General features: G+C 45.5%; 1 protein-coding gene across 46 annotated transcripts in view; it reads right to left on the bottom strand.

Moving 5' to 3' along the window:
* The window catches only part of LOC140615193 (uncharacterized), a 143,588-nt gene that overhangs the window by 85,419 nt on the left and 43,258 nt on the right, over positions 1-14,911 (bottom strand). For 10 of the 46 annotated variants that reach the window (XR_012015969.1, XR_012015946.1, XR_012015944.1 and 7 more), the window contains exons 3-5: positions 7,356-7,430; positions 5,032-5,210; positions 4,571-4,660 (exon numbers count right to left, since the gene is read on the bottom strand). The exons of 6 other annotated variants lie outside the window; for them this stretch is intronic. The gene's annotated coding sequence lies outside the window, so the exon portion shown is untranslated. Of the gene's footprint in view, positions 1-4,570; positions 4,661-5,017; positions 5,211-7,355; positions 7,431-10,187; positions 10,382-11,703; positions 11,786-14,911 lie in introns of all 46 variants that reach the window. 30 more of the 46 variants (XR_012015974.1, XR_012015959.1, XR_012015960.1 and 27 more) reach the window with 14 other exon arrangements.

Raw genomic sequence — 14,911 nt, 5'->3', positions numbered from 1 at the left:
GTAAAATGAGAGAACTAGGGTGGTGAAGTGGGTTAAATAAAATAATGTGTGTACACATTGTATGCACACTCTAAAACTCTATTCGGGCATGGAGGTTCCCAGAGAAAAGTGAGCTACTGCCCACAGCAAAGAACACAGGGGAAAGGATGGAAATCTGCAGAAATGATTGCCCTTGGGAGATGGGAGCATTGAATGAAACTGGAATGAACTGGATGCATCAGTCAGAGGTCTCTTCAAACCACCTTGGGTCCTAAGGGCCAATGGGTCCTTTCAGTGACCAAAAGAAGCTGCTAAGCCCCAGGACCCAGGGATTCCTGGGACAAGTGCTGAATGCCGTATGAGGGAGAAGCCTTCCTTCTTCCCCTGAGAATACAAGACGGCTGTCCCGGCCACACTCCTCCACAGCAGCTTAGACATCCAGTTCCTTAGAACTCACTTGTAGAACTTCTCTGATTCCCATATCCACTTATTCTCTCTACAAATCAACCAAAGCATCCTGATCTCTTTTAAATTAGTCAATGCATTGGGGCACCTGGGTGGCTCAGTCGGTTAAGTGTCAGTCTCTTGATTCTGGCTGGGGCTGTGATCTCAAAGTCACAACACTGTGTCGGACTCTGCCTGGGCGTAGAGATCACTTGGGATTCTCTCTCTCCCTCTCCCTCTGCTCCTCTCCTGTCCTCACCCCCAGCTCCCATGCTCTCCCTCTCTCTCTCTCTGTCAAATCAATCAATCAACCAATCAGTGCATCAGGAATCAACTCAGCCCTTCAACAAAATATCTATTGAACACAACTGTGTGCCTGAGCAATTTAGAAAAGAAGGAATGGCACACGACACTTTAAAAACCACCAAAGACTTACATTTTAACAAGTGATAGAGCACAAAGTACAGCTCTGTCTCAGCTCTTCTGGGTCAACTCTTTGCAAAAGCATAAACAATTCTTTCCATGGCTTTGCACATTTAATATCTGGATTGACTTGATTATTTTGTCTGGCCTTTCATTAGTCATCATCATTCTCAATTTTCTCAAAGTCTGAGTGAAACCCGTTTCAAAGACAGCATCTCTTTCCTACTTCACTCAACGAAGAAAACACTAGCAAACTCTCAGATTCTGGGGTTCCCCCCCAGAATATAGTGAGAGGTAGAACATCCTTAGTATTAATGTAAATGCATACAATGAAATCACACTGGTCAAAACAATTTAGCAAAGTACATTCAGGAGGTAACTTTGTTCTTATATCCTTCTACTTCTTTGGATAAATGCAATAAAGCAAACTCAAAATTCAGTTAGAGGCTTTCAGCACAAAAAGGTCTTCTAAGTACTCATGAAGTTCAAACTGTACAGGATAAAACTTTCAGGAGTGGCATGCTATGTTTTTAACAGCAGTGAGATTTGTTCGCTTGAGAACACATCTTGTACCATGCATAGTCACTGACCTTCTAAATAAACCAAGAAGGAGGAGGAAGAAAAGAATTAACAAAATAATGCATTACAGAGCTAGGTAATCATGCCAAAGCAGTCAAGTATCCCCCAGCCTTTCCTCTAGGGGCTGCTACTTGTGCTAGAGCTCCAGCACTCTCTGAGTATGAACAGATGGCCTCCTCACTGCTCCAGCTCAGATCATTCTTTATGGCCACTCTTCCAGGAACCTGAATGAACACCCTAAGTCTTATAGTCCCCATGCTAAGGGTCACTTCAGATGTTTGACTATCTTTCTCAAGAGCTGCTCCAGTCAAAGACCTTCAGAGTCCAAATCCTCCAATGATCCAACCAATTTTCTCATCCCACACTTTCCCATAGTGATATGAAATTTGGTCTAGCTAAACTATTCAGTGTTTCACAACCATAGCCCCAAGTTTACTGTTTCTGATCCTTCTTTCTGCTCCTCCCTCTGGAGCACCTTTCCTTCACATTTCAGGTCACTGAACCTGTAATACCCTGTCTGTCCTTCAAAGGCCATCTCAATGCTAGTCTTCACAGAATCATTTGGATTTCTACATTCTTTGTCGCACCACACTCCCCATGGCATTTTGCCTTGTTACATAATATTTCTCGTTCTGCCTATTTTATTGTAATCTGTATAGAACAGAATCCATGTCTTATCTAAATGTTTAGCCCCTTTAATATATGGCCCAGGATAGAGGCTTAGTTCTATGAAATTGGAGAATTCTGTGAAATAAGGAGATCATGCTACAGCACACCTTTCCTCCTAGAATACAAATTCCTTCTTTCTTTCTCAGTTCTCTGGTCCTATGGGAAGAATAAAGACTTGAGAAGGAGCTATAGGAGCTAATCAGCCAACCCCAGATAACAGAGAACTGAGGGTGTTGGGAATCTGTTACAGTGTTAGGGTGAACTGTTGGCCATGCAGATATGCCTCCAGAATGAATGAAGAGTTGCTGAGGCATTGGCTCTGCTTACATGCAGTAGATATAATATTTTCAAGATGGTCACATCAGTGCTCTTGGCCACACCAGGACTTTGTAAGCAGTGCAGCTTTCAGGCATTCTGACCAGGAACAGAACTGTCAGAAGAGATTTTATGGCATGCTTTGCTGAAAAAAATGCCATCAACAATAGAGTCCAGGAGGAAACACAAGGTAAGACACTGAAACCATCATAATCTCGAAATCTACACAGGGAAAACTAGTAGCTTGCACTAACACGAGAGAGGGAAAAGCTGGCTCTGCCTCATTCTCCGTGGATATAGCATTTTTCTTTACAATATCTCCAAATTCCCAAATATCCTTGGGTGCAGAGCAGAGTAATCTGAACTGGGATATAGAAGACTTGGTTTCTAGCTCGGGGCCCTGCATTAAACAGCTAGATAACCTTGGGCAAATCACTTAACCTCTCTGGGCTCTATTTTCTCAGCTCTAAATTCTAATAACCTAAGAAAAAATTTGAAAAGGCTACATACGGTTTGCTTCCATTCTATTATAAACTCACATGAGGCTTGGCATAGTCTCCTCTTGGCCAATCATTCCTAAAATATTTCCCCACTTTGGCCTTTTCTTTTTATTTGATATTTTATTTATTTTATTTAATCCCCTTTTTTCCCAGCACACTAGGGCCTCTGAGGTTGTGATTGCCTAACACCATTAAACTCTGCACACAGTTACTACTCCACCAAGAACCTTACTCCTTCCAGGACTGTTCAGATCAACATTCAATACAATGAATTTGTTTCTGCGGTTCAGAGGAGAAAGAAGAGAATAAGGAATTCCATATGGTGAGGAATCTCCTATATGTGGGAAGAAACAGCCCAGGTCACACAAGCCCTTTCTCTTAATAACAAAATGCAAGGAAGCTCAAATGCTGAATCTTTACAGGCATTTGGCATAAGAGTAAAGATTCACATAGCTAAATTATTGGTCTCACTTACATAAAAAATGTTATTACAAAATGAAATAGGTTTTCACAACCTAAGGACACGGGCATGAAATGTATTTTCAAAAGATCCATTGTAATATAGTACATTAAGGTTGTATGTAACTTCTAAATAAAACAAATATTTATTAGATGTCAACAAAGAAGGAAAGAAGAAGGAAGAAAGAAGCCCCTGAGCTTGGGGTTCATAAAAGAGATTCTTTTTTTTAAAAGCATATACTTTATTATGGCTTTCAAACATTGTTTTTAAAAAAGAGTAAGAGCTAGCATTTTTTGAACATCTAGTTACATGCTCAATCTTGTGATAATTGCTCTCACTATGTTAAGCTACTTAATAGCCACAAGAACCATGTTTTCAACCCTTTTTTAAATTTGGGGAAAGTAAAACTAAAACAAGCTCTCAAATCCATGCCTATCTGATCTTAGAATCTCTGTTCCTTTTCCCACCCTATATTATAAATCCAGAGTGTAGCCTCAAGTGGTCTTAGATTTTAATCAGCCCTCCTTGTTCCTTCATGCCCCCGACCCTGCTCTGGACATGACTGTTGTGCTACCAGCATTGCACTCGCTGGGCCCCATTCTTGGTATCTCACATGGAAGACTTCCATTGCACTTGTTGATAGCCCACTCCAAGGAGTAAAAGCCTTTGTGATGAACAGGTGTTTCCATAAGAACCTCAATCTTTTTGGGTGCTATTTCAATCCAGTATTGTCTTACTTCCAGGTATGATTCCTTTTAACCATTCATTCATATCTGACCCAACATACTGTTTCCAACCTTAAGTCTACTGTTCCCTTTCACCAATGTTTTAATCAAGATTCTTTGCTTTAAAATAACTCAAGGAACTCAAACTAACATAAGTAAATAAAAGGGAAATTTCTCTAAGCACTCAAGAGCAGGAGTCAGTCAAGTTTATAGAAGGTTCTGCTTCCAGGACTCAGAGCTACCTAGACTTTCTCCATTCCACCTCTCTTCTTTTTCCTGCACACATGCTTTATTTCTCCATATTTCTGCAGACCCCAGAATACACACAAAATTCAGTGAAAATATTTAATTAGTGATAAATGAATAAATAAATAATTTCTCAGAGGAAAAGATGTTTTCTCCTCTGTTAAACACTTATAGTTCTTATTTTACTTGTCAGCTTATTCGCTTCCTCTTTTCCAAGATAAACTTCTTACTTTTTCAACTCTCTCTCTTGAGCTCAACTTAAACATATTGTGGTTATTTTCCATGAAATTGAAGACACCCTATATCAGCCAGAGTAGTGACTGGAGGAAAAAAAAAAAAAAAAGACACATTCAAACTGGGTAATTTGAGACTTTAATAAAGGACTATTCATAAAACTCTAGACAGAATTTAAGGAAACCACAGAGGAATAGCAGCATCCCAAGGCTCACTTTAGTCGGGAACCAATATCACTCTACAGTCTGCAGGCATAGGGGAGGGAGCTGGTCCCAGAACCCAGGGAAGGGGCCTGGAAGGTGAAGACCCAGGGAAGGCAGCTGGATGGGGAAAGCCACCTCAAAGGAGCTTGCAGAGGGCAAGGCCAGCTCTGGGTGACCCAACAGAGAAGAAGCCAGAAGAACACATACCCCAACCTTATCCTCCTCCTTCTATCTAATCACCTGCCAAAACATACCAGTGACCACACCAGGCCAGAAGACAAAGGCCGATAAAGACCACACAGGTCCGTTTCCCAAGGCCAAATGGAGTAGGCTGGGGATTGGATCTGGAGGCACACATAGGCCCTCTCCACACGTCTTAAATTATAGATGTTCCAACTCAGCACAGCTATGTCGCTGATCCAGTGCTACTAACCTAGGCCACAAAGGGAAATTTGGTACATTTCAATTGGGGATTGGATAATGTAAACTTTTAGGAACACAAATGTCCTTATGCCACCAGCCCGGCTATTACTTTAACAAATGATAATTTTGTGTTGAGATTGTAAGATCCAAGACAGCAGAAATGCCATAATTCCATAGCCACATGTGCAACCTCCATGTCAAATACGAGCCTTGGGATAAATTGAAGGTCAAGAAACTTGTTTTCAGGCCCTACAACTTTCAGGTGGGTGATTCTGGACAGGTCCCTTCACCTGGGATTCAATTTTCTTCCATCTTTAAAACTGCCATGCCACTTCCAACTCCATCATTCTGGGTTTCTAATTTCTCATAACCTTTGCTTCAGAAGAGTAGACCTCCCTCCCTATGTGGATGGCGATGGTGTAAGCAGTAGAGCATGCTTCCAGGTTCTCCGGTGGTATCCCAGAACGCTAGCACCGAGGTTGCTTAAGGTCAGGCACGATGTTTTTCCCCCATTGCTTCTCCACTCACTCAAACACAGTGGTCTGCATATTGTCAAGGTTCAATTTCTTTATGTGATGTTTCATTCTTTGACTATTTCAAACAAATTCAGAATAAACCACAAAGAGAACAAGGGACAAGGCCCACAGAACAAAAAGCAATTGATTTGCAACTATGTACCTATTGTTTTAGACGTGATAGCACTTTGGGATGGAGTCTGCCTCTCCCTGCTTCACCAGCGAGGAGACAAGTTCACCTGCCCAAAGCTAGCGTTTGAACCGCAGCTTAAACCTCGTTCTTGCTGAATGGAAAGCCCACATTCTTTCTCCTTTGGAACTCTACACGTGGTGCTTGATTTAGATGCTTGATCCTTAACATTTGTCTTGCCAGTCAGAACGTCACAGTGACCTTCATGAAATCTGCATCCTTTCTAAACCTGCTGCCTGCTGCCATCTGTGGTGGAACCTCCTTCCCCCTCCTCTGGGCGCTCCAGCTCTGCGTACCCAACCACCCAACTGGAGGATGTGATCTGCATGACAGAGAGGTGACCTGGAGTGTGGGGTCTGGGCACAGCACCCCACATCTCAAAATGGTTTTACTGGCATTTTAATGGCATTTCCTCATGAAACCTCCGCGCAGTACCTCAGCATTCAGATCCTCAAGGTACAGATTAGAACATGGAAGGAAGCCTAGAGAGGTTATGACTTGCCTTTTTTGTCAGAATGTGAGCTGGTGGCAAAGCTCCTTCTCCCTCCCCTCCTTCCTGTCTCAACAGGTTGAAATATGCCCAACCCTGGGATGGAAATGTGGCTTGGGTGGGAAGGCTGAACAAAGGAAAAGCAAAGCAAAGCAAAGGCAAAGTGAAGCCACTGAGCACAGAAGACATCTTACAAGGGCCGGTGATTCTTGAAAGGAAATGTCTAAGAGGGGGAACCAAGATGAGCCTTTTGATAAAGCTGGCTGGAAGAAATAATCTGGAAGCCTCATGGCAGAAGTAGCTCAGTGCCTTGGCTAACTACTCAGACGTCAAAGTGTCAAGTGAGGTCATTAGCAATGCTGGCCCCTGTTGGTACAAGGGTTGGTAGGGTTCAAAGCATAAGACACTTATCTCAAACATTTCTGGATTGGAACCCTAGCCATTAAATGTCACTCGGTGTGACATATTTATATAACCAAAGTATCTTCTGCTTTGATAACATTCACCTGCATGACAGTGACAACCCACTCCACTTGCCCTCCTGATTTCGGAACTTCTCCACTAAGATACCTCATATGCCCGCAACCAGCCTGCCAGTCTCCATGCCCACAGTACTCCTCCTCTCTTGCCGATGTTCCCTCTTGTCCATGTGACTATCCACAAAGACTCAGGGAAGCTTACCCCTACTCCTGCCCATCTTGAGCATCCCGGATCATGCCAAGGTGTCGTGTCTGGAGGCTCCCACAGCCACCACTGTGCCAGGTGTCACACTGAGCTCCATGACCAGCATTGGGCTATACTTTGTCACCCAAGCCCCAGAGGAAGGCTCCTTGGATTGGAGTCTTGTCAAGTCTGTCTTGAATAACATTTATTGGCTTTTATGTCCACCTGCCAACCATAGTACCAAAACTCAGTCCATGGGGACTTACTGGAGTATGCAATGAGATGTAGGAGACTTACCCAGAAGAAAACATTTCTTGGTCTCCACATATTTAACAAATATTCATTTCTTTATTTATTGAAGATTTTATTTATCTGGGAGAGAGAGAGAGAAAGAGAGAGAGCATAAGTGGGGGGCAGAGGCAGAGGGAGAGAGAGAGAAGCAGACTCCCCGTTGAGCAGGGAGCCCCATGTAGGGTTCAATCCCAAGACCCCGAGATCATGACCGGAGCTGAAGGCAGACACTTAACCGAGTGAGCCACCCAGGCGCCCTATAACAAGTATTTATTTAATAACAACTGAATGGCAGCCTTAGGGGCCATGTTATCCCCAAGGAATCAAAACTTAGATGGACATATTTCAATTTTTAAAATTTAAATTCAATTAGCCGAGATAAGCATTAGTTTCAAACTTAGAACTCAATAATTCATCGGTAGCATAAAACACCCAGTGCTCATCACATTACGTGCCCTCCTTAATGCCGATCACCCTCACCCGCCTCCCCTCCAGTAACCCTCAGCTTGTTCCCTAAAGTTAAGAATCTCTCATAGTTTGTCTCCCTCTCTGATTACTTCATTTTCAGTTTTCTCTCCCTTCTGCTATATTTCAATTTTCTTCCCACCTCAGTGCATCTAGTGGCTGTCCCAAACATTCCTACATGCAATATTGGTTTGTTGTGGATGCAGTGATTCTCAGCTGAGTAAGTGCTCCCTCTAAAAGAAAGGGGAAGATACACACTAATTTGAAGATGCTTTCTAGACAATTCTAATAGGAAGGGATGCCCCTCCTCTGGCTGAAAAGTCTCCTTTCACCCTCAGAATATGAAAAATAACATTTCCCAAAGTCAAAAGACCATTTGCAATGAGAGGCATGAAGCTCTCAATTCATAAATGAAAAATAATGCAAAACAAATGAGAATTGGGGCATGGTCAACATCACACAGTTCTTCCTTGCTGTCGTTCTCTTTGGAAAAATACTTAGGAACATTCAGCCTCTTTTTGGTGAAGCAGGGATTCCAGAAGCTTATGCGAGCACCCAAGTCCAGCCCTCTGCTGTGCATGTAGCACATCAAGGTCCTTGCAGAGAGAAATGCCGAAAGAGCAAGAGAAGGACATGCGGTGCCACAAATTGCCTCTCCTGCCCACACATCATTTAAGATGACTCTCAGTGTTCCCAGGAGGCTGGCAGTGGCCATTAGTTCCCTGTACTCTGAGATGATCCAATAGAGATCTGCAGGATTTGGTGTGGTTCACCGGGAATAGAATTTCACCTTGGGGCACCTGGGTGACTCAGACGGTTAAATGTCTGACTCTTGATTTTGGCTCTGGTCATGATCTCAGGGTTGTGAGATCGAGCCCCACAGAGAACTCTGCACTCAATGGGGAGTCTGCTTGAGATTCTCTCTCTCTCCCTCTGCGCCTCCTGTTCATGTGCACTCTCTAAGTAAATAAATAAATATTAAAAAAAAATTTCACCTTCTCATCCCACAACGTAAAACTCATGAAGAGCAATCAGAAAGAATGGTGATGACATGGCACCAGCATCAGACGAACAGTGGGCTTAACCTGAGTGATTACACAGAAAGCCACACCACAAGAAAGGATAAAACACAATCTTCTTCTTCGACCTCTTCTGGCATCTGACCTCATGCATAATGACATGATAAAACAAGTCTTGCCTATGCCAGGGTCTTACCACTCAAAGCTAGACCACTGGGGGTCTTCCTATTTCTTAGGAAGAATAAAATTTAATTTTCCCTTAAATCCTTAAATACATTTCAGGTTGCCTTTGCTATTGTACTGACTGTGTGCTAGCTGGGAAGTCAGTTGTAGAGAAGAATGGTGGGACACAATTCTATCAGCTCACCCCAAAACTTAAAGTATGTTGGGGAAAGAGAGCAGACTTTAGAATTAGGCAGATGTGCATTTATCTCTAATGAGGCCACTTTCTAGCTGATGACCTTCACCAGTTTGTTTCACTTCTATGTAACTCTGTTATCAACATCTACCTTACAAGGTTGTCAAAGCTAAGTAGAAATAATATATAACTTTACATATATTATCATGGTGTCTGACATACAGCAAGAAGTCCTCACATTTTTAGAGTAAAAGGAATAGTGGCAATTGTCATTACTGGGAGCCTTGTAGGGGAGACCAGGCCTGGGCAGAGGGAAAGGCCAAATTCACCCTTCAATTTATCATGCTACCTCCTGGACTAGGGGGGAATTATCCACCCAAGATTATACAGCCAGAGTTCCATAGTGGAGATTTGAATTCAGGACTGACTGCAGAGCAAGTAGAGGAGCTACCAAGCAAAGAAGACACAGAAGTAAAGGCATAGCATAGAAAGACAGTATGGTTAGGATAATGATTAGGCTAGCTCTGGAGCCAGACAGGCCTGAGTTTAAATCCCCAGTCTGCCATTTACTACTTGTATAATTTAATGCCTCTAAACCTTAGTACCTTCACTCCTAAAATCAGCTTATTGACTATCAGGGACTGAATGTATGTGTCCCCTCCAAATTCTTCTCTTGCAGCCCAAACCACCAGTAGCTCTGTGTTTGGAGAGAGGAAGTAATTAAGGTCAAATGACGTTGAAAGGGTGGGGCCCTGATCTGCTAGGATTAGTGTGAAGAGACATCAGAGAGCTCAGTCTCTGTCTCTGTTTCTATCACACACACACAACACACACACATTCTCTCTGTCTCTGTCTTTGTCCCTCTCTTCTCCCATTGTGTGAAAACACAGTGAGACAGCAGCCCCCTACAAGCCAGGAGAAGAAGGCTCAAAACAAAACCTGCCTGGGTAGCACCATGATCTTGGACTTTCCAGCCTCCAGCACTGTGAGAAATACCTTGCTGTTGTTGAAGCCGCCCAGTGGGTGGTATCTTGTTATGGCAGCCCAAGCAAACTCCTACACTGGGTCCAGACTGGAAGGCTCTGGCCATTTAGCCTGGGCCAGGTCACCACACGGTGGCCAGAGGGAGACAGTCCTAACTGTGATCCAGGAGAGAAGTGAAAGGTCAAAGCTGAAGGCCTTTGTAGGACCTGCAGTGGGAAAACAGGACAAGGAGACAGATGGCAGGAAGAGGAGGCATGAGCCAGAGAGCAGCATCAGAGGCAGATGGGCAGGGGGTGGTTCGCTGTAAACTATTCAACCCAGAGGCTGCGGCCCCCGTGGGTGTGTGAGGGCTCCATCTCCACGGATGCCCGCTGTGCAGGGTGGCAAGGGCAGACAGCTTCAAGGCGGCCGGCAGGACCGGGCGCGGAAGAGACTGCTGGTAGCAGCACTGGTGGGGGCCATGGCGTCCACGTGTCAGAGCCACACAGCTCGAAGCCCACATCATCAGGAATGAGCCGTGGGCACCAGGAAGCAAGGGCATCGGTGATGTGTGCCAGGTGCTCAGACAGGAAAACCGGACACTTGAGGATGGATGGTGTGAGGCACTCGGGGCCCAGCCAGGGAAGCAGATGAAGGGAAAGGAGGGATTGAGGAGAGAAGCTGAGCTATTCATTTCTGACCCACCTCCCATTAATTGCTCCCTGCAGGGTTCTATGACCATGCAAAGGAGGATTCATTCACTTAGCCATTTATTGGATAACCTCCCTGTGCTGGACACCCATCTAATTGCTATGGAGACCATAGCTTATTTTTAAGAAGGAAATGCAGGCAATAAACAGGCAAACCGAAAGGGAAAAACATTTCAGATGGGGGAGCACACTATAAAAACAACTGAGCAGGGGAAGGTGGGGGAAAGTGATGGAATGATGCAAGGACGGCTTCTTTGGACATGGTAGTCAGGAAGGCAGTCTCAGAGGAGACCGTTGAGTTTAACCTGAATGGCCAGAAGGACGCAGCCTGATGCAGCCCTGGAGGAGGCACAGCCCACGGGAGACAGAAGCTGCCGGTGCCCTGAGCTCCCCAAAGTCAATGTCAGCCGGCGGAGCAGAAAGCAGCATGTCAGTGGCATTTCTTCCCCTATCTGATTTTCTCCCAGCCTGAATAGCAATCTGGAACCCACGCGCCATTGGTCTCTTCATCCATTCCGTGCACACTGCATGCCTGCCACGTGCCAGGTACCGCACCAGGCACCGACACGTGACCACCGTCCATGGACAAGTCAGCGAAGGAATCCAAATTTCAGACCAAGAACAGGATTCGATACTGAACGTGGACTCCACTGAGATCCGAACGAAACCAAGGAGAAGGGTGTGCATGGCTGTGCATGGGTGTGCATGGGTGTATATGCTACGTGTGCTTATCCACATAGACACGTCGTTCCCACCCCCAAAGCAAGGTCTCCACGTGCGCAGGCCAGAGCGGGCACAGTAAAGCTCCTCTTTGCACAGGGAAAGTCACTTCCACTCACTCTGCCAAAACAAGGCTCGCCACAGTCTGGGAAGCAAAGACGGGGTCTGAGATAGTCATCTCGCGAGGAGGTTCCTTCTGAGCTAAAAATACAGAAGAGAAAAACAATGATCTCAGCAAGGTAATTGGCAATAGGTGAACAAACGAAGCAGACAGAGTGTGAACAAGCGATCTGTTTGCCTTCTGGGGGCGGGATGAGCCCGCTCCGCTGAAGCCAGTGCAACCAGCAGTGGGGAGAGCCCGGCAAAACAGACGAAAACTGGTGCTCCAACTATTTCTGACACTTCGCACTCCTGGCTGCCCCCAGCTGCTGGAGGGTATGGGTGGGGTGGGTGGGGGAGAAGGGAGAAGGATGACAAGCTGGCAGGCAGGAAGACAAGGGTGTCTTTTCATCCAAACCTTCAGGTGTCCCCACTGATCCTACTTCACATTTTCTCCAGTGTGGATTTTATGCACCGATGGCAAGCGATGTCTTAAGAAGGAAATTTTGTTTTTGTTTGGGCTTGGCCAGGACCTCTGGGCAGCCAGCTTGTTGTTTTATTTTAAGAAAGCAGCTGTATTTTAGCCCAGGGGCGGGGGGCGGGGGAGGATGTTTTGCACAGAGGTTTTAAAGTGCCATCTTCCAGAATGGTTTAGTCCAGAGTGAAAGCGGGGAGCTGGATGACATGAAAAACCCAGCCCCATCTCCCCCACAATCTGAATCTGTGAAAAGAATCTGGTGACTACAGGTCCCTTGGGCATCTCTGCCCCCTGCCCAATACCTGGAACCCCCATGTCTCGCTGGGATTCGGAACCGATGGGGTTACCGGGATAGCCACACAGGTACCCGGCTGCGGCTGCTGCTCTGGGCTCTCCAGGATTCCTCCCTCGGAGAGCTCTCGGCTAGAGCCAGGAAAGAACACTACCACATTTTTCTTGGTTTTTTAGAGGGTGTTGATCCAAGGATCTGTTTTTACATTTGAATGCAGCAGTCAACTGTAGCATAATAGATTGCAGACCTTTGTGAGAAATCACTGTGAAGGCTTCAGCAGGGAACTGTGGGCTGCCGCACAGAACTGCACTGTCAGCAGGTTAGAACTGGGCACTTGTCCATGTTTCCCTTCTTTTTAAAGGAGTCATTGACCTTCCACAGGCCTGTATCAAAATGGGGCGAACAAAATGCTGCCAGACACGGCGGGACTGGAGGAGAGTTCTTTCAGGGGCTGCGAAGGGTTGCATTCGGTCTCTTTACTGTCATGGAAATTCTGAGTGTGACTTCGAAGCCTCCCTGGCTCTGGGCCAGGTGGAAAGGTTTGGAAAAAAAAAAAGCAGAGCCTCAACCGGGAGTGAGCAGGGTGGGAAAGCAGCTGCCCTGGCACAGCCCCCGGAGGGATGTGAGGAGCCCCGGGGCCTATTGTGCCAAAGCACATTCAGAAGCCCCTGGTCACTGCTCCAGGTGGCCAGCCTCGAGAAGCACACTGGGAACTTGTAGAAAGTGGTGCTCGCTATGGGGAGGTCTCATCCAACACGCCAGTCATTCCTTCATTCCTTCCTTCATTCATTCTGCAAACAGTCCATTAGGCCTACTGAGCCTGAGAATACAGGGATGACAGGCAGTGTCTGCCCACTATTCTGTGAGAAGACCCTCTAGAAAGAATCCTATGCCAGGAAGACAGATCAGAGCCACCATGGGAGGCTTGGGAGGAGACCGGGCTCGGATGTCTCCCACATCGGCCATCTCCTGAGGACCTCAATTCATTTCAGCAGTCACCACAGGAATTCCTAGTGACCCTGTACTGAGCAGAACTTCCTCCTTCCATAGAATCCAAGGGAGCCGGTACTTTCCCAGGTTCAGACACTCACTCCCCTCCCAAGCACCAAGGCTAGGTGAGTTGCAGTGTCTCCCTCCCCTTCTCCCCCACCCAAGGATGGGGGATGGATTTGCTTTTTCCAGAGGCTTATCACCTCTGCTAAAGGCACTGCTCCCCAGCCCAGGTTTTTAGACCTGAGCTAGAAGGGTTGGGTGTGTCTGGGAGCTGAAGAGGGCCTTCCTAGAAACACAGATGTCACTCCGGGTAGGCAGGCTGCCCGCTCTGGGCTTTAGGCTGTTCTGGAACTAAAAGGGGGTTGGAAACCATCTGGCAGGGGAGGAAACAGAAAGTGTGGCGAGCAGCCACCGGAGGCTTCTCTCCTGCCCTCTTCCCTGGGCTGGCCTTCCTAACTCCTAGCAAGCAAGCAGGGACTTGTTTTCTGCTAAGCTCTCGGGTTTAGGTGAATCTGCGTGTGTGTGTGTGTGTGTGTGTGTGTGTGTGTGTGTGTGTGTTTACAGCCTACAGAGAAACAGCACATGGGGAAGTGTGTGAGAGATAAAACGGTCAGAGAAATGATGCCAAGCAAGGAGTAGAGAGCTGCCTCTGGCAGGCCTCCTGAGCCACTATTATTTTTGTGGTCGATAATCACAGTCCTGTGCTTGAATATGAAGAATGTCTTCAGAGCTGGGGCTGAGAGGAGTCGGACTCCTTGGAGAGGCGTTACCACCAGACGAATGGGATTGTAATTAATCATTGGGGGTGAACTTGAGCCCCTGGGGATAAGCCTCCAACTGAATAATGGTATCTTTATTTCGGGGAAACTCTGAAACTTAGATGCTCTTCTGAACAGGATTCCCATCACCGCTGCCCTCCCTAACACAAATGAAACTTCTGGAGTCAGGCCTAGTGACTGTATTGTCATGTTTTCAACTTTATAGTTTTATTCTCGAGACTTCTAGAACTTGTTAACTCTTATGTACCCATCCTGGTGGAAGCAAATTGAAATAACTCAAAACTTCAGACAACTTAAATTATGAGTTTTTATGTACACTGGTATAAATATATTTTTCTTGCAGATGCGATACCTTTTTTATTAAAAGGATCGACTTAACAAACAAGTCTCGTGAAAAGGAAATCTTTTCTATATATGCTAATAGACATTGGGATGAAGGTTAGCTTTAGGATATCTGTGAAGAAAAGGTTTGCCAAGTAATGAGAATGATAAACAAAATTCCAGTCCAATTTTGTGTAACCTAAGTGAAGAGACACATATTTGAAGAACCACAGCAGTACCCATTTATATGTAAACATTTCTATACTACTTACAAAATTAATATCTTTTTCTTCAAAGTTGATCCTCAAAGAAACTATAGTTGATAATATTTGCTTAACCTCATTTTCAGTCCCTATACCCAATTT

Source organism: Canis lupus, chromosome 23 (assembly GCF_048164855.1).
Source record: "Canis lupus baileyi chromosome 23, mCanLup2.hap1, whole genome shotgun sequence".
NCBI classification, from domain to species: Eukaryota; Metazoa; Chordata; class Mammalia; order Carnivora; family Canidae; genus Canis; species Canis lupus.
The sequence above is the reverse complement of the archived record's forward strand: the minus strand, read 5'-3'. Positions and strand labels throughout refer to the sequence as shown.